We start from the raw sequence: 20,335 nt of genomic DNA, 5'->3' as shown, positions 1-20,335 counted from the left end.
ACCCAGTAAATTCCATAAAAAGTACCATGTAAGTACCCTGAAAGTACCCAGTAGTTACACTATAAGTACCATGTAAATACCACTTAAGTACACTGTAAGTACTGTACTGTAAAAGAAAGCGTTACCGTTTAATATGAACAAATTATGTTTACCTTCGAAACATAATATAATCTTGAAAATCACACATAATTTCTTGCTGTGTTACTTATATATATATATATTTAAATCATGTTGACAAAACATGAAATAGTTCTGCTTGATCCTTTGCCCCTTAATTTTGGATAAGTAAACCCCATCGGTGAAGAAGAATTCCAGGAGGGGAAACTTTGCAGTCAGCCATTTTAGAGAAGCTGCAAGCACCTGCTCTGGCTGGAGGAACTTAAAAAAGGTAAGTTAATTTACTCTAACAAATTAATTTAAGAAAGTGGAAGGCCTAAATGTATCATTAGTGTTATTTTTTCCACGGGGAAGAGCTTTGTAATCCACTTTTGTCGTAGTTATCAAAGTTAAGGCTCTGCGCGCCACTTTTGTCCCTGCCGGCCGCAGCCCTCGGACGGCAGGTAGGGGGAGGTGTGTGTGCGCGGTAAATTGTACTTTCACGTTGCAGGCAGATTCAGCTGTAAACGCGGTGATTTCAAATGATGTACGGGGAAGAGTGGTGAGTAGTTATGCCGTAGGAATTCGCTTTTGACAGAGGGCAGTGGGCGCTTGCGGGCACGGCGTTTTTTTTTCCACAGTCAGAAACTCTGCCAGGGGAATTTTCATCGTCACTAAGTGGATTTCTTTTTGCTAAATTCTGCGTTGTGGAGACCGAAATTGAAGGAAAATGTGAGAAGCTATCATTACTATTGTCATTATTTAGTTTTTCCATACCGTTCCACCATGAGCTAGTTTAAGGACAGCATTATTTGACCAGCAAACAGCAGCGCACTTCTGTCTCAGTCAGCTGTCAATCATTCTCCGTGCGCGTCTCGTGCACAGAATGCGTTCGGTGTGTCCAGTTTACATAAGTCTTTGGTTTCAATCAGAGCTTTGTTTTCATTCTATGATGCTGAACATATTTTTATTTTAGCTTTGAGAGTTTAATGGAGTGAAAATATTCATGTCCTTTTGGAACAAGTGTATAATGTGTAGTAAAAAGTTTACAGCTTTAGTTATATTAATGTCTGTAATACTACTTCACAGATTCCCCCTATTTGATAAATTAATATGGGAATCCTTTATGGGTGGGGGGATTAGCTACTCCCGATCTGCTAGTTTAGTTTTGCAGTTTGAGTTTCCATCTCAAAATTCGCGGGTTCTCATTAAGCGTGGTTTGAATCCTGTGGGGGGAGGGGGGTGTCAAATGTTCTTTCTGGTCTAATTTCTTAAGAATATTTTTGCAGCTATTGATTTCAAACCAATGCATGTTTAGTTAGTAAAATTACACAACAAAGCTGTGGAAGTGTCACTATATTTATTTCCTGATTAATTTACAGAGCTCATCACACAACACTTCCAACTGCTCCTCCCTGATCATGCTGGGCTCCATGCTCCAGTCTTCACTAAGTCAGGTGGGTCACCATGCATTTACTATATATTATTGGAATTATTGTCTCCTGGATTGTCATAGAATCGGGAGGTAATCAAGATTGCCAGCCCTACTCTTTACACGCACCTTTTATGCAGAGAGATACATACATAATAAATAATGAAATTGATGGTTATCCCACTACCTCTGTTAACATGACACTAAGTATATAATGATTTTGTTAACCCAGTAACTATAACATTTATTGATGAGCCAAGGGTAAGAATTGTATTTTTCCAAAGTTTTCATGTGAATTAAAATTTTTTTGACTCTTTGTATTTCAGACTGCTGACCTTCTCGCCAATATAAGCAAGTTCAGGGGTTTATTCAAAGTACAGGTGAGTTGTGTAATCTAGACGCTTTAACTAAACTTCAAATGTGAACTGTGCACACAAATATCTTCTGTGTTCTTTAGAATGAAGACCATGCAGCACTCCAGGAGGCAATCGAGGACACCACGGTGGGAATTTCCCTCCTAATGGAAACTGGCAGTGGTGAGGAAGAGGACATTCTCGTGGTCCACATCTCCCAGGCTGTGGGGGTCGACCCACCAAGTGTCTGAGTGGCAGATGCCAAGGCTTTTTTGGCCTTATTTACAGCACAAATCTGATTACCATCTTCATCTCAGAAACACCTTGTCATGGGGCCGTGACTTTGCTCCTGCTATGATCTCCTTGAGGCCCTTCCCTTCTTGAGCTCTCCCGCTGGTCACAGGTGTTCTGTATTATGTTGATTGGTTTGTCTATTTATGCAGTGTCTGATCTTGTTTCTGTGTCGGAGCATCTTCGTTCTACGCTCTGGTGTTATGGTTCTCTGGCATTAAGGCCCTTCGAGTGAACTATTGGATTTGGGTCGTTCTTCCTGCTCTTGGGTTCTCTCCCTTGGACATTCCGTCACACACCTTTGAGGTAATCCAAAAAAAACTGTATTAGAGTTGTAAGGCAAAGTGGTGTCTAAGGTTTCAGGCTTAAAGATCCGACTCTTTGAATAAAATGACCTTTAAATAGTTTAACTTTTTCCTAAGAAGGGATTCCAGCTGTTTGCTTTGGCTCTGTTATCTTCTGTTTAATAAAAATAGTAAGCCCAATTTATTGTGATTTGTCATTTTATGCTACACTGTAAACATATTTTTCAAGTTTAGATAATAAAAAAGTTAAATCTGAAATTTGTGTTCAGTGTCATATGTTCATTGGATTTTCATAATGCACAAGAAAGTATTTGCTTTAAATAATAATCTGCAATTTTATTTTTCAATTTAAATTTTATTAAAATAATTTATAAATTAAATGAACTATGTAATTTCAAACAAATAATAGTGTTTTAAATGTTTGAAAAAATTATGGTAAATGACATAATAAAATCTTGTTTGTTAATGTAAAATTATTAGGTGCAGAAACAAAGAAGCATTCATTACGGTAGAACATGATTTTATTATGTGCAATAATTATATTGGTTCAACATGATTTTTTTGCGCGCAACCGATGTCCATGATTTTTTTATGTCAATCCAACAGGTCTTTTTTTTCAGTGTAGGGGGGTTATTTCACAGACGGACCTCCGTCCGACCACCAACTGTGTCCCCATGGGGGTCCAGCACAGTCGCCCGGATCCTTCTCCACAGGCAGCCAGTCCCAACCCTTTGTCCTTCTCATGTGAGTTGGCACCTTCAGGGTTTCCCATGATTAGAATTGAATCCTGGAGATAATTTAATTCTGGTCCATGTCAGATCTACAGTTAAGGCTTCCAGATGGTCTTAAAGATCAAAGACTGTTTTCTCCTGGAGGGAGTCGGAGGTTGGAGCTGCATTCCTGAAACCTCTCACATATGCAACTTAAGGAAGCTTCTTCAAGGTTCAAAGGATGTAAAAGCACACACTTCAGCAAAGGACTTATCTTCAATGTAATAAAATTTAAGACTGACAACCCTAATGAATTTACCAAAAAATATAAATTCCTTCATTCGGATATTCCCTGCTGCTCCCGTGCCCATGATTATATTTTTACCCAGTTTTTAACTCCGGCCGGGTGCGGCTGTTTGTGGGACCATTTTGTTCTCCATTTGCCTTTTGCCTTTTTTTACAACGTCGCTCCATTTCGGGGATCCGGATGTATCCGAGTGTATTCCGAGGACAGGGATTTCTCCAACATTACTTTCCTTGGGCGGAGGGACGTCCTGAGAACTTTGAAGGGGCAGGTGTTGCGTCGAAGAGTGGGGATTCCCATCCTGCTCACCGACACACCCACTCGTCGCAGCACCGGTAGCTCCAGTGGCCTGCGGGGTCTCTGACGTCGATCCACCTCCTTTAACCCCCAGGCCAGCACCAAAGACACGCTGATCGCTGTCCTGAGCCATTTCCGTGACACGCTCCAAACTACACACCCAATGATTCACGTCAGTGGTGATCGCACGAAGATCAGCACACACGTCCACTTGAAGCTGTAGCGCATCCCATAGCGCTGAAGTCAGCATGTAACCTCTCCACTCTGCTCAGCAGGCCGCAAACATCCTCAAACTTTTATCTTCAACTTTTTAAAGTTTTGATTTGGAGACAGTGTTGTTGTTAGACACTGATGCTATGAAGCTATGAAGCTACAAAGCTATCTGTGTGTCACTTATGTGTTTTCAAGGACCAGTTTCAAAGTCACACAATATTTTTACAGACCGGACATTAAGATGTGATGGATAAATACAGCTACATAAATTTATAGGACCTTCATAAAATATTTTATGTTCTAACAGAATTAAATCCACTGCTTCATGAAATTCTTTCAGTTTAGTGAAGTTCAACAGGAAAATAACAAACATTATATTTGTCTCAAGCAAAAAGTCTTGATGTCAAATTAATCAGAATTGAGACACAAAGCTGTTCTAATGTCAAGTAAAAATCCCTGAAAAAATAATGACTATAAAAAATGGCAAAGGTGAAGAAATGGAACCTTTGTCAGAATCTTGAGTGTTCATGTGTTTCATGTCGTTAGGATCACGTATGTTTTTACAATCAGGAGGAAAAACCACTACAGAGGAAGAAAAAGATCATTACATGATTTTAAAATGGGACCAATGCAGGACGAAACCTGCCTTCACCTAAAAATGGTCAAAATAGACTCCAGCAGCCCCGTGAGGGATCAAGTGGGTTTAGGAAATGGATTTAAAGTGGTCAGATATGAGGGAGTCCAGTAAAATTTGGATCAAAAATGTGGATGTTCCTCAGTTTTGACACTGGAACTTTATAAAACAATAATTGTTGTTAAACTTAATAACAATTAGTTGTTAGTAGGATGCTAAAAGTTTGAAGCTGGGGTATCGATGGTTCACTGGGGTTCTGTCCTCTATTCCCATCTACTTATGCCTTCCTTCTCTCCTCTATTATTGATCATTATTAATAATTAATTCTCCATGCATCTGGTTGGTGCAGTATGATCCAGGTACTGTCCCTCCAGGGGAGTGGGAGCGATTTCAGATTCCAGTTGGCTCATCCGTGCTCCTGTACCTGACCGTGTGCCTCGTCTCTGCTCCTGCTCCTACACCTGGTTGTGGGTCCTGTCTCTGGCTCGTGTCGCACCCCCAGCCGTCCCCCAACTCATCTGGATGAAGCTCGTCGGCTCGATTTTTAAAAATTTTATTTGTAGAGTTAGATAAGTCAATTTATTTCTAAGAGTTCTGGTACATCACCTGTCTATCCTGGGGGAGTGTCATGGTAAGTTGGACGGGGCAGACTTAGACGCTGAAAACCCGGAAGGAAACTCAGGTGCGTAGCGAAGTAAAGAGTCTTTAATTTCCAAGCAGGAAATAAACACTTCAGTTTGTTTGTTACTTCTAGCTTGGAGCTCTGGAGATGTGTCGACGTAAAAGAAGCTCGTAGCGTCTTGAGAGTTAGGCTGGAGTGGAGCGAGATGTGCGGAGAGGAGCCCCGCACACTGCCTGATGTCTTGGGGCCCGTGGCGAGCATGGAGCGAGGCGTGACTTGAGGTGAGACTGGAGCGAAGCGTGAGGAAGATCTCCCAGGTGGACACTCGTGGAATGGGAAACCTGAAGGCGGATCGAATAAGCAAGGTAAGTAGAAGGCTAGGACATGAATCAAAACTTAACTTGAGATTCAACATGCACCGAGGTAGGCAACGGACTGGCGATGAATGCTGGGCTGGATCTCCTTATGAAAGCAGAGAGGTGATGAGCAGAGTGTCCACAGCTGGTTCCAATCTTCAGGTGCACAGAGAGAGGGGAGGGGAGGAGCACTGACAGAGGCCACCATGACAGGGAGGATCCTTCCTTCATGTGGAGACCCCTGAGGTTTCTTCTGTTCTTTGGAATCCAGTTTATTTAGGAGTTTTTCCTTACCGCGAAAGAGAGTCTAAGGGCAGGGATGTCCAGTTTAGTCTGTTTAGTTAAAGTTTAGTATTCTCCTATTGAATTCTATGTTTTGATTTTATGTTTACTTTAAAATTACCGGTAAGAAGCCCATTGAGACAACTGTTGTGTGAAAACCATGTAAGGAATTGTTGAAAGAAAAACAAATGAAAGAGTCCAATCTCTGCTGAGCAGCTTGAAGGTTGAAAAGTTTCTCAGACTGAAAGTTTGCAGAAGTTTACAGTTTTTAGAGAGAACAAAACTTTCAGAGTTGAACACCTCCTCTTCCATTTCTATGATATACAGAGATTTTGTTCATTCAGGTGGATCTCCACCTGAAGGCTGATGCTCAACTAGACCCTCAGCAACCAAACCAGCAGATGCAGTTAGTTGTTGACTAAAGGAAGAGATTCTCTGACTCCTGTTTCTCTGCATCTAAAAATCCAAAAAGCTTCTCTTTTCTTCAGTAGATCCATGTGAGTCCAACTGTTAGAACAGTTTCAAGCTGTTTCAGCTAATTTAATTATTATTAAGTAACAGATTTGAATCCACTGTTTATTAACAGCAACTTTGTAAAATTATAAGGCTGGTGTTGACCCCCCCCCCTCTTCCCTTTAGAAAGTTTTGCATCTTTACTGTCATTGACACAATGACAATAATCCAACATTTTATCAGGTTTTCCAGCTGAATTTATTATTTCATATAAAATATAATAACCTGAAGGTAGAATTATGTTACTTAAAAAAGATTCTTTAGAAATAAAAAGCATATACAGTTGTTGTTGTGTTGTTCCTGTTTGTGTTCAACATATTATCATTGTATGAAGTAAAACACTTAAGTTTCTCTGTGTAAAATAATTTGGTGGATAAAAAATGTGTTTGACTGGTTGATATCTACGGGCACAACTTGATCAGTGACTAGAAAATAAAATTTCAGCTCTAACCTACAACACAGCAGAGCTTCAGAAAGAAGCATTTTCTAAATGTTCCAGAGTCTCTGTCCTGGACTTTTAGGAACTGATCCTTCCAGAATGTGAATGTGGATTTGAGCTTCTTCATCGTCTCCATCTGCAGTTTTCATTGAATCAGCTTCTCTAGTTTCAGAAACACAAACTGCTCTGGTTCAGAGAAATGTTCTGTTCAGACAGAATGGGATTGAAACCCAAAGTGTGGTTTTCTCAGAGGAGCAGAGATCTTTCTGCTTCTGTTTGACTGCATGAAAGCAGCAGAGACCAGAAGTGAGACAGAAACTCTGAGAGTGGAAGTGAGCTCTGAATGCTGAATGTGTCTGTGTTTGGACTCCCAGCAGAACTGTGCTGCTCTCTCATGTTCCTGTGGTTTCAGGAGGAGCAGAAGAAAACAGACTGATGGACTTCAGGATAACTGAACACGTGCACAACTCTACATTTCCTCTTTCATGCTGTCACTTTCTGCATGAATCTCTCATCTAATAACTGCAGGAATATTTGTCATTTTCTTCTCTCATTTCACACAGCAGTTCACCAAGTTCCTCCACTGCAGACAGAGACAGTCATGTTGATCTGAACATTAGAGAAACTCATCATGGAGCTGAAATATGATCCTGATTCACTCAGATGACACTTTAACAGCATACAGGTTTTTGTAACACACTTTCTCACTGTGTGGGTACCGCATCTTTGGATCTGGAACTGGACTGTTTGTAACGGGTAAGAAGAACCATTTCTGCTCCTTCAGCTGTTTGATTGTAGAAAATGTGTTTCAAGTCAGTTTCTGCTGCTTCAGCTTCACATGTTAGTTTGTTCATCATTAGCAGAGAATTCATCAAGCAGCCATTGTTCCAGAAGAAAAGCTGAATCATTTCTGAATCAGGTCTTGACTTTAAACTTTTAATTAAATCAAAATTATTATTTTAGACATAAATGTGAAGTAAAAAGGTAAAACTTGAAAAAATACAAAGCACTTTGCATAATTTAAGTTTGAGTGTTAATGAAGTAACTAGCTTAAAAAATTGATTTTTGATCATAACATTTTATTTGCCTTTCTTTGTAAAATATTTAGAATCTAAAAAGTTTGACACTCAAGAAAGTCATTAATGTGAGATATTTATTTGACAAACTTTATGTGTTTTTGGTCTCTTTTTTCTTTCTTAAATATTTTCAAAAATCTAAGCTGTTTTTAAAATTCAAAGTAAAAAAGAAAATTTTTTTAGACCAGCAAACCAAAAAAAGACCATTTGCTTTTTGTAATAAAATGACTAATATTCTGGATGATAAGAAAGGGTTAATGGCCGTGAAAGAATGGCATATCACTTTTTAACGCACGCTGTGGAAGCCTAAACCGTCCGACGCGGAACGGAGGATAGTTGCTTCCGTGAAGTGCGTTAAAAAGTAATAATGCACACTTCAAAGGCCATTGACCCGATTACTTTTCTCACAAAAAGCAAACTATTTATAAATAGTTCGCGTCGCATCGCACCACCGCTGTAGTCAAGCGATATAAAGCGATACATACATAGTGATCCCTCGCTCTAACGCGGTTTACTTTTCCCGGTTTCGCTACTTCACGGATTTGCATCGTGCATTGTGTTCTACATTCTGATTGGCTAAAGTGTCACTCCGCTTCTTCTCTAACTGTGCATCATAACGTTGCTGTTTAATATGTACACATACGTAAAACAGCTTGCCAAATTTACATTACGTACGTGCAATTTCTCTTTCAATTTCGAGTTTCTCTAAAACCATAGAAAAAAGAGCGACAACAACTGCCTATCACTATGTTCGTCCCCCTAACAAACACACCTGCACTGCGGGCTTCAAAAGAAGAAAACACTGCAGAGCGGAGTCAGGATGCAGCGACTCAGTCTGAAGAGCAGTGAAATACACCTGAGTCACTATTTGTCCCACTGTACTTTGTATTTTTGTTTCATAATTATTTTAAAACCAATCAGTTTAATCCAATTACTCGGGTGGCGGTGGGCGGGGCTAATCTCCACAATTTGAAGCCTTCTGTTCACATTGATGATTAAAACTATTATTTGACAGTACAGTACAGACGTTATTTGTTGAAAAAACAAAAGTCCTTTTATTTGTGAAACAAATGCTTGAGCCTGTAAAATGATTGTTCTTTATTTTCAATGTATAATAGAGTATTTAATTGTATAATGATTGTTAAAAAAAAATAGGTTTCTACTTCATGGATTTTGCTTATCACGGGTCCTTTTTGGAACGTAATCCCCGAGATAAAGAAGTGTTGACTGTATGCTGATCTTTCCAAAAGGTTGAATAAAACATCAGTTCAGAGAGAAAGTTCACCTCTTGCTGCTTGTTTTTGTCCAAATGATGAAGCAAAAGGTTGTTTTAAAGAAGCTGGCGCAGTGATACAAAACATTTAAGCTAGCTGACCGGAACTTCTTCTTTCACCGTGGGTTATCCTGTGGTATACCACTTTTTAACGCACACCCAGCAGCCAATCAGAATCGAGTATTCACCTGGTCCATTGTATATAAAGAAATTTTTTTAAAACGTTATAATATACAAAAAATTTCATGCAGTGACACAAATAAATAGTTTAATAAAGTTGAAAAAAAAATTTTTTTAATTAAATTCAGCATTTTTCATATTTTTAATCACATATTTAATGTTTAATTTCCAAATTTCTAAAGATGTTTTTCTTCCAAATGAGTTAGTCTGAGTGTAGAAATGATTTGCAGCCGTCGTGTCTCCTGATGACGGTTTGATGTGAAGCTGAATCCAGTGAGTGAAGTGAACTTTGTGCTGCATTGATGAGGAGTTTAGTGATCAGAGTTCATGGAGTTTCCAGGATCAGACTGAATGGACTTCTGGAAGCTGCTGTTGACTGTGTGAGTGTGTGTCTGTGCTGCTTGTTGCTGCTGTCAAACTTCAGATGAGTCCGTAGTGAAGCCCGTGGTGAGCGTGTACCCAGCAGCATCCAGAGTCCATGTGGAGGGGAGCAGCTCCCTGCTGTGTCTGGCCTCAGCCATGTTTCCTCCTGTGGTCCAGTTCTCCTGGAAAAGACAGAAGAACAACGGACCACTGGAGGACCTGACCTCTGAAGAGCAGCTGGATCTCAGAGAGTCGGGACGCAGCGCCTCCATCCTGCTGCTCCATCAGCAAGAGGACAGCTCCTATAAATACATCTGCTCCGTCAAACATGAGGGGGGCACAGTGGAGGCCCAAACACAACAAGGTAATGAAGGCTTGGTGACTGTGTTCAACAGAGATTCAGCTTCATGCTGACTCTTTCTGACTCTTTCTCTGTTTCAGAGGTTTCTGCACTTCCAGCTGCAGGTTCCACAGCAGCTCCAACATCCCATCCAGCAGCTCCAACATCCCATCCAGCATCTTCCAGCATTCTAGCAGAGGGAACAGCCTCTGTTCCTCCTCTGGACCTGGTGGAGCTGTCCTTCCAGTCTGAGTGCAGGGTGAAGCTGCTCTGCCTGCTGTACTCAGTGCTGATAGTGAAGAGTCTGGTGTACTGCTGTGGACTCTCTCTGCTGATGATCCTCAGAAACAAGGGAGCATCCACCAACTCCAGAGATGCTGAATGACTGTTTTCTGCTCGTCTTTTCTCTCCATCAAATCTCCTCCTTTCATCTCATTCATCACTTTGATCACAGTTCTCAAATGTTCTTCATGACTTGCTGTAGATCCTTCATCAAACTGTGTCAGCTGTGTTGTAGAGATGGAACTTTGCAGTTTTCTGATTTTTCATTTACATTTTCTGTTTCTACACATTGATCCATTTTCTTACATTTTATTTACAACAATATTCTCAATAAACTCAAAGTCAATTTTCTTGTTTGAAGACATTTAATTGTAAGTTTGTGATTCTTTCAAGAACATCAACAAATCAAAAGTTTCCATGCAGCAGAATAAAGACAGAGAGCAGAGAGGAGGGAGGTTGATGAGTGAACAGCAGCAGATATGAATCTGCTCTCAGTGGTTTGGATTACAGGAAATGCTGCTGACAGACAATCAAACTGCCTGCAGATGTGTGTGTTTGTGCTCTGCAGCCTTCACACCCTGAACTCTGGCTACACAATTGAAAACAAACACAAAAGAAATACACAAACATCATTTGTATGTTTCTGATTATGACAAATATTCTCCTGTTTTCTGTTTTAGACATTGGTTTCAGTAAATATAGAATCACAAATCTCAAAATACATGTATTCATATTTTATTTCTTCATGAGGATTCTGAATTCAGAGCTTTAAATGAATCATCACTTCCATTGTCTCTAATCATGGGTAGAGGAGAGAGGGTAAAGAGGGGAAGATGGAGAGGATAAAAAAAAAAATCATGAACCAGAAGAAAGAAAATCTAAAAATAGAAAACAACTAAAGTTGATGGAAACTTAACATTATTAATGCTGTTCTGAAGGACTGAAGCGTTGTTCTGAAGTTCACCACTAGAGGGCGCCGTCGTTGTTTGAGTAAATCCAATTCTAAATTGTAAACAGAAGTAAACAGAGCAGCAAACACAATATTTTAAAGAGCAGTTTGGGTTTCTAAGCTTAAGTGTGCGTCCATGAGAGCAGTGAGACAATTTTTGTGTTTGTTTAGGGTAAAATCTGTTTGTTTTTTAGTGTGGACATTTTCTGCTCACTTAACAAGTTAAACTAGTTTTGGTTAGAAGTTCTAGAATATTGGATTGAACTAGTTCCTACAGTTAATATTGTCGCCCGTTCCTCCGCAGGTGCGTGCCACGACGGCAGAAACAAGAGCGAAGACAATAGAAAGGTTCAAGCCCTTTTATTTTTATATTGTCATACCAAAGCAGCGGCACTAACCAAAAGATGATGACATACAATAATGTGATATACACAAATATATTTAAAGAAACAGGTGAAACATTAAACACACTAAATATATGAATGTGAAAACAAACACATACCTTAAACAGCAACCCCACGACACGACACACCGCAAAACTGAAAACGGCCAAGTGTCACATCCCATACACACACCTGTTCTCCTTATATACTGCATCACACCCCCGAACCAAATCCCCATTGGTCAAGTTTTCTGGGTATAATATTCTGAGTATAATAATGCTATAAGAGGTTTGTGGAATGTTTCCAAATGCAGATCCAACAGGCTAAGTGGTTATTATTAAGACATCCTGTTGCTAAATTATTGGCTCATGAATATTATTATTTTGGGTTTGGTTATTGAATTTGGTTTATTCTAATTGTATTATTTGTTTTGTTTATTCTGTTGTAGAACCACACACACAGACACATGTGCAAAACAGGCAGGGATGTATCTTCTACTGTAAATCCAACTATATTAAAGAAGAAAAAGGTCAAAGGTCATCATTTGGTCTGTGGTTGTTTGGGGATTAAACACACACTTGACCAGTTTGCTCTCTGTGATCATCAGCATCCAGAACCCATATTAGAGACAGAAGTCTTCAATCCAAATGCTGGAAATGACTGTTTACTGAGAGGAAGCTTGAAGCAGATTCTCACCTGAACACACCTGTTTACTCCTCCATGTGTGTGTTTTTGTGGGATGAAAATTAGTGTGTATTTATGAAAGGGTAGACAAAAATTGGTATGTGACTGTTTGAATGGACAACATTCAAATCTTAAAAAATCTGATATCAGGTAAAATACAGAGTTAGAATTTTACAAATGATTTTTCATCCAAGCAAACAAGCAAAAAAATGTTTTTGTTTTTTACAACATGTGAAGTTCCTGAAACAAAAAGTTTCACTCAAACGTCTTATTATTTGGTCCTAATGAGGACATTGAAAACATCAGAGAAAAATATTCATGAGATCAATGAGAACCAAAGAAAAGAATGGAATCTTGTTTTTGTGACGATCAGGTCAAAAGTTTTCACACAAAGATCTCCTGAAATGTTTCTAATGGAGGAAAACAGACTTCATGGTTTAGAATCTTCCATTAAAAGTAACTGAAATATCTCTGAAACCATTACTTTTCATTTAAAGCAGCTGGAGAGCGCCCCCACATGGCTGTTTAGGAACTTCCCTGTGTTAACAGATGAGAATCATTGATATTTTTCTCTAGACATAAAGAGTGTAGAAAACATTTCAAGCAGCTTCCAGCATCAACATGAGTTCATCATGGATCACAGAGATTCATCAAGAAACAGAACATGAATTGATACTTGTGTATTTTCTCCACAGCTGTTAAACAGCAGATAACAGTGTGTGTTTGTGAGTTCAGCATCAAGCTGAGTGTGTTTGTGGAACATGAATGTGTTGGAGTGTTTGTGCATCATGTGACCCAGATTCTCTTCATCTGCTGTCAGATTCAAATCAGGAAGATGAAACCACACAGCAGCTTCAGCTGAGCTGTCCGTCTGCAGCAGCAGTCTTCTCTGTGAGCTGCAGGGGCTGATGGGAGCTTGGAGGAGGAGTCCCAAAGAACGTGGTCCTGCTCTCATCTCACAGCTCTCAGGTCCTTCTTTGTCCTCAGCTGCATCAGAACACCACTTCTCCTCAGGTTGAGCAGAGGAAACACGGCTGAACAAAATGCTTTTCCTCCCAGCTGCTGCTCTGTGCTGTCTGTGTTCAGGTGAGTGTTTGCAGCCAATCAGGAGCCAACCAGGTCTACCTGGAACAAACACTGTCATCCTGACCTTCACCTGTCTGTCTGTGTCTCTGCAGCCCTGGTTGCCATGGCAGCAGAACTGATTCAGGAAGATTTAACATTGACCAGGAAAGTTGGTGAAAGTGTCTCTTTCAGCTGTGGAGGAATTCAGGAGTGTGGTAGCAGCTACAGACGCTGGTACCAGAAGAAAGAAACAGAAACATTCAGACTGATTCTTAGGTTTCGTGAAAGTGATGGTGAAATATATAAAGGTTACGGTCATCCTCAACAAGATGATTTCACAGCTGAAAAAACCCAGAGTGGATGTGAATTGAAGATCAATAAAGTCAAAGTGGATCATTCAGCCTCCTACTACTGCAGCTGCTGGAAGTATCCCCACAGTGAGAAATGATCCCTGCAGGCTGAACAAAAACCTGCAGATGAACAGATGTTAGTGTTTGTGACAGAGAGAGAGCAGGAAACCACAGCCAGGTTCACATGTTTCACCTCCATCTCACACAGACTCACAAACTCACTGAACTGAGGATTAAGGCACCAAATGAAAACACGATCAAATCAAATCAAACTTTATTTGTTAAACAAAAAGTGCTTTTTATGACACACAGCTTAAAGTGATTTACAGTTAAAAAACAAAGTCACCCCATTGTCCCCCCCCCTTCCCCTCCATTGACACATTGACCCCATGACCCCACACACAATGAATCCAGACATGAAATCATGACTGTAGTTCTAAAAGAAACTCATGGCTTGACTCTGCAGGAAATGAAATGAAATCCTGAAATCATGAACCTGTTCTAATTCCTTTGTTCCTTTGTCCAAATGTGTGGAGAATAAATTATCTCTTTCTGAGTTTCATGAATGCAGAAACCAGAGTGACAGCTTCTGCAGACACAGAAACTCAGAAATCAGTGAGTCTGAAAAAGCTGAGCTTTCAGTCTGCTTTCAATGCAGTGATTAGCAGCTGCTCAGAGAAACACACAAAACAAAGAAGACTGTGGATCTGGCAAAGTTCTGACAATCTGTTTTTTCCAGATGATTCCTTGATGGACTGCTCACCATCTTCTGTCCTTTAGTCCACCTGTTAAACCTCCAGAAAAGTCCACATAGCTGTCAATGCTTAGTCAGCCTGTCTGTCTAAACTGAACACCTGATGCTTTCTTGAATCTTTTATTCTTTATCCACAACCTGACAACCTTTAATAGACTTTTCTGTCCATCAAACAAGACAAGTGAGGTGATGGATATAAAACCATTTTGACAAAGATTATCATTTATTATGGTCCGCAGCATTCACAGACTGCAAGGACCATATTGTAACTGTAAACACTCAAAAAGGTTCAAAACGTCAAAATAAATGCGTCAAAAGTCGCCCAAAGCACAAACAACATGGCAATTGTGTAATGCAACAAAACATCACTGCAAAAACGTCAAAATTGTCATCGCAAAAATGACGACAAAAACACAAAAAGGCCTCAAAGGAAGGGCATAAAGCCAAAAAGACATGCCCAGCCTATAGTAAAAGACAGGCCACATTGAAATAAGAAATCTTAACGGCAAAAACTTCAATAATGTTTTTCAAATGTTTTTTTATTCTTCTTTCTAACGGCGTCTTTGACATCAAATTTGACCCCCGCCACATAACAGAACTCACCAAAATTGGCACACACCTGGGATAAATGTGAAATGAATTTTCGGCAAAGACAACCACACAACGCCACTTGCGACTTTAATTTATTAATGACATTTTCATCGTTTTACATGATCCAGTACAGTCAATAAAATATACTCATTTTCTGAATGAAAAAGGATTCATTTCCTTGTTTGGAAGCAGCAGTGTGCTGTGGGTCTGGAATCAGAAGAGGTGAGTCTCATCCTCTCTTTCCTCGTCCTTCTACCTGCTTTCCCTCTCAGAGTCAGACTATCTGTTCTGTTGACTTGATAGTAGGGACGCCCTAGAGCAGTGGTGGACAAACTTTCTGACTCATGAGGAACAGATGCTTCTAAAGTTTGACAGAAGGGCCGGTCCAGGGGCAGATGTGGGGAGTGTTTTGGTAATCCACCTGATGGGAGAAAGAAAGAAGATAGAATGTGGATGAAAAGAAATTTTAATATTTTCTAAACTTAACATTCTGCGGTTTTATTTAAAACTGTGACTTTTGTTCTCATTTTAGTTCCAATTGCACCAAAGTGTTGATGTCCCTCAAGGACAGAAACAAACTTAGAGAAATGCTGCGTTCATGCGGTGTTGAAATGTAATTGTTACATTAATCTAATTCAATGTCCCTGATTTCATTTTCATGTAGATGCAATCCTGCAGGAATTAAAAGAACATGGCAGCAGCTAAAAATGAAGTATAAAAACATAATTCAATCAGGTCAAATTTGAGCATGTCATGGATGTAGGCTTTGTTGACAATATTTGACATATGAAACATCTACATAGCGATACATATCTAATGTTGTTTTCATTGTATATATGTAATTGACTGCAACGAAAAATGGTAACGCTCAAACAAAAACGTATGGGGAAATGACAAAATATCGAGTCTAGGTCTCAAAATCCTCGCACGACGTAAATGTAATTCTCTAGGAATTAATGCAGCCTCCTCGTCTATTGGGTCCTCCAAAAAAGGACAAGCCATTCTTGTCACTTGTCTCTGTGTGACGGAAATTTGGGCAATGAAGGTTAAAGCAAAAAATACCGCTTCGTCTTTAAAAAGGGGAGGGGACTGGCAGAAACCTTGAGTTTAGAGAATAAAACCTGCTCCCGACCAGGTTATGTTCACAGCGTAAGTAACCATGGACACTGACTCCGAGTATAAGTTACCTCTCTTTCAGAAACGGGTTTGAGTTACTCTGCTTTCTCTGGTTTAACAAACCTCCCATTCTGAAACGGAAAACCCAGGGTTTCCCTGATTTCAGGGTTAACGCACTCAGAGTTTACACTTAACCTCCTTTCTGAAACAGGCCCCAGCTCTGTGTTCATCCAAACAGGTCCTGATAAAACACTGAGAAGTTAGGAATATGAAAGATCGTGAAATACTTTTTTCTGTTTTTTTGATACTATAAAAAACATTTTGATAACAATGATGGTACCACGATTTAGCCACAGCGTCAGCTCTTTTTTTGGAAAACTCCCGCCCCTTTAACTGTCTCCACCAATCATTTTTGGAGGCTTAATCACACATCATCAGTCTAACTACCCGTAAATTCCGGACTACAAAGCGCACCCGATTACAAGTCGCACCCACCCATATTCACGTGTTTGACTGCTTTTATACATACACAAGCCGCGTCAGAGTACAAGCCGCACATGTGATAGCTGATATTGTCATCCTGACAGATCACGCCCAGCAACCAAGAGTGAGTGCAACTCATTAGCACATTGTGGGTGGTGCCAATTTTGCCTCTAGGTCACGTATTTGAGTATGTCAACATCTGTCAAACAGCACGGACCTCTATTCTGTTCACAAGTCCCTCAGTTATGGTGTTTTTATTTCATTTTTTTTTTACTTATTGACAATCTAGGTATCTAACATAAAATTACAAACAGTAACCATATAATCAACATTACATCCCTCAGTTATAATGAGGAAATTTACATCCGCGATTCCACATTTCCCATGAGTCTTAGGGGCTAAAGGCGGGGCCAACGCCCGGCTCGCCATTCTGTTGTACGTGTTTAAGAATTAGCAAGTAGCAGCAGTGCATGGAGGGGTGAACGGGAAAAGCTCTCCTTCCGCTTATGTCGCAGCAGCGTTATGGGAGTAACAGGACTGGTTAGAAAACACAACGGTAAAATAAAGCAGCGCGACTGAAAAGCGCGCGCCTCAGCGCGATACCCGCGCCTCAGTGCGGCGCGTGCGTCAGAATTCAGAAGCCTCTGCACTCCGCGGACGCCTCTGCGCTCCGCTCCCGCCCCGCGCGCTCCTTGTCTCCCCTTCCTATCTACTCCGACACCTCTGGCCAGGGCGGCTTCAAGGAGGAGCACTTCGTCCCCGTTGCGCCGGTGGATGGAGCAAATCGTTTCTGTGCAAAGCAATCGGACTTAATACTGTACGTTTTGTGTATGAGGGGCGGGTGCGTTGTTACGTGTGGGAGCCATCAGACTGCCATCGGCCCCGCAGCTCAATCAGCAGGAGAAGATGTCTCCAGCTCACACGGAGGCTGTGAGTTTTTCAAAGCAAAATTCCGCTTTTACGGTTTCCTTAGAAACCGTAAATGGAGTGTAAATTCACTCCATGCGCTGTTCTCTCCGTCACGCAGCAAACCGGCTTTTCCAAACCCGTTGGTGACGGTGGACTTTTTTACGCTGCTTTTAACGATTGCTTTTAACTTGAAAGCTTCATCATAATGTAGCGGCGATCACGTGCACGTTGGGTCTAATGGCCCCAAAGGATTCTGGGATGCGGCCGGGCATGCGTGTTTCGTTTTGTTGAACCATGACTGAAGTGTCTAAGACCTGAAGTCAAGTCCATGCTGTTTGGCTGCTAAGAGGTGTGTTAAATAAAAATGCCTCGTACTTGGTGTTAGATAGAGAATTCAAACTATTCAAACTATTGAGTTCGAAAATACGTACATGGCGGCCGCCAATTAAATCCATAAATTAGCCGCGTCATTGAAAAAGCCGCAGGGCTGTAAGCGCAGGAAAAAAGTAGCGGCTTGTAGTCCGGAAATTACGGTAATCAGAAGTGGTTGAAGTCTTCACTTCCTTGTTGTGATTCTGCTCATAAATTCGCTCAGTTACAAAAAGAATACTTGGTAAAGCTCGTCTTTAGCGAGTATTTCCACAGAATCTGGTGTCAGACCGTGGAACAAGTGAACAAAACAATGCTCAGAAAAGAGAGTCTGTCTTCGTTCGGTGCACAATGAGTCTTCCTTGCTGAGTCTTCCTTAGCATTCATAAAAACATATCAAATCTCTCACATACACTAGTGAAATGCTTGTATACATACAACTGAAAATATATTCATTCACATACACATGTGAAAATGCTCTCACACACACCTCATACAATGCAGCTCGGCAGGATGACTCTCACCCCTGAGGAACTTTTCTTTTTTCTTTTTTTTTTCTTAGTTAGCATCTTTTATTTTGAACATTTTTTCAAAGTATAGAAACATCGAAAAAAGTACTGGACATGTACAAACAACAAATGCATGATAAAATAAAGTAAAATTTTACCAATAATACAGAAAAAAATTAAATACAAGACATTAAAATAAAATATAAATAAAAATAAGTAGAAAAAAAGGGGTGTTTACTTAGACATTCGTTGGGCAGTGGCTAGTTCTAGCTTGGAGCTAGACTAGAATGGAGTAGTAAGGCGTCTCCTTCCCTCCACTAGCCTGGGTGTGCACCTCGGGCAAGTGCTAGTACACCCTTAGCCTCCCTCATCAGGGTAACGATAAATCTTTCAATCCCAGAAATGTCTGCATGGGATCCATCGATTTCTGGTCGGCATCATGTTTCTGTGGCATGTGCCACTGGGCGTATGAACCTCATCCTGAGGTCACCGGCCAACATATTTCTCGTGCCTCCGAGGAAGGTTTTTGAGCCAGAGGCTAGGACACGGACAGTCTGATATAAAACCTACGATCCGTGGACCTCGCTGTCACCGTCCCAGCTTGCTAGGCCACGACAGACGAACCACGGGTGTAAAGGGTGGGGCCAGTACCGCGCACACTGCACTTCACCTTAAAATCCCACTGCGCAGGCTCGAAGGACAAGTCCACGTCCATGTGCCACTTACTCCTCAAGTCCTGTAGCGATGGGAAAGGGGCAAAAACGGCAGGTGGAAGATGCCACTGGCAGCCGCAGCTCCAATCCTGCATGCAGGCGGTTCAGGATACTGGTCGCTTGTTGCTGAAGCAAGGAGATGACGGCAACACTCGGCAACACCCTGAACGACCAAGCAGCCTTTTTTAGGGACGCACTGCTTGCTCCACATGGAGAGGGGCCTAGAAAAGGTGGCCTAAACAAAGCTCATCTCCTCCCATACCCTGTTGGCTAGCCGCGGTCAACGGGCATCTTCGAAGCGGTCGAACATCAAGGAAAAAAAGGTTCCCACCTACCTCAAAAGGTGTAAAAGGTTTAAAAGTGGCATGTTGGAACATCAGAACCATGCTGGACGCGTGCAGTCGTCCCGAACGTCGTTCTGCTCTCATCGCGCATGAGCTATCAAGACTCTCCATCGATATTGCAGCCCTTAGTGAAGTCCGATTCCCAGGGGAAGGTAGTCTTAGAGAGAATAGCGCAGGTTACACCCTCTTTTGGTCTGGCAGGCCGGAAACAGAGAGACGCCTTTCTGGAGTCGGTTTCTTTGTTAGAAACTCCATCGCCTCAAAGCTGGAAAACCTTCCAACTGGCCACTCTGACCGCATCATCTCCATGCGCCTACCACTAAGAAACAAGTACCATGCAACCCTCTTCAGCATATATGCTCCAACTCTCCAAGCGGAAGCTGCAGAAAAGGAAAATTTCTATGCCAATCTCCGCAACCTCCTGCAAAGTGTCCCAGCAGACGACAAGGTTATTATCCTTGGCGACTTCAATGCCAGAGTTGGCCAAGATTCAGTAACCTGGAAAGGTGCACTTGGCAAACACGGTGTTGGCAGCTGCAACGACAACGGGCGCCTGCTGCTGGAGCTTTGCACCGAGCACCAATTCACCATCTCAAATACCTTGTTTCAGCAAAAGGCCAGTCTGAAAACTACCTGGATGCATCCTCGGTCAAAACATTGGCACTTCATCGATTACATCATAGTGCGTCAGCGAGATACCAAAGATGTCTTGCACACCAGAGTGATGCCCAGCGCAGAGTGCCACACAGACCACC

At 41.2% G+C, this 20,335-nt stretch overlaps 1 long non-coding RNA gene across 2 annotated transcripts; it reads left to right on the top strand.

The window, feature by feature from the left end:
- The first annotated feature begins 230 nt into the window (after positions 1-230).
- LOC144986693 (uncharacterized) lies at positions 231-2,735 on the top strand. 2 transcript variants are annotated; one of them, XR_013650546.1, is made up of 4 exons: positions 231-388; positions 1,479-1,553; positions 1,855-1,908; positions 1,986-2,735. It is a non-coding gene; the product is annotated as an uncharacterized LOC144986693 (long non-coding RNA). The 2 variants fall into 2 exon arrangements; XR_013650547.1 differs by lacking the exon at positions 231-388 and adding an exon at positions 412-658.
- Positions 2,736-20,335: the final 17,600 nt, after the last annotated feature.

Source organism: Oryzias latipes, chromosome 17 (assembly GCF_053564925.1).
Source record: "Oryzias latipes strain Hd-rR chromosome 17, Olatipes_Hd-rR_3.1".
NCBI classification, from domain to species: Eukaryota; Metazoa; Chordata; class Actinopteri; order Beloniformes; family Adrianichthyidae; genus Oryzias; species Oryzias latipes.
This window is presented reverse-complemented; position numbering and strand designations above follow the sequence as displayed.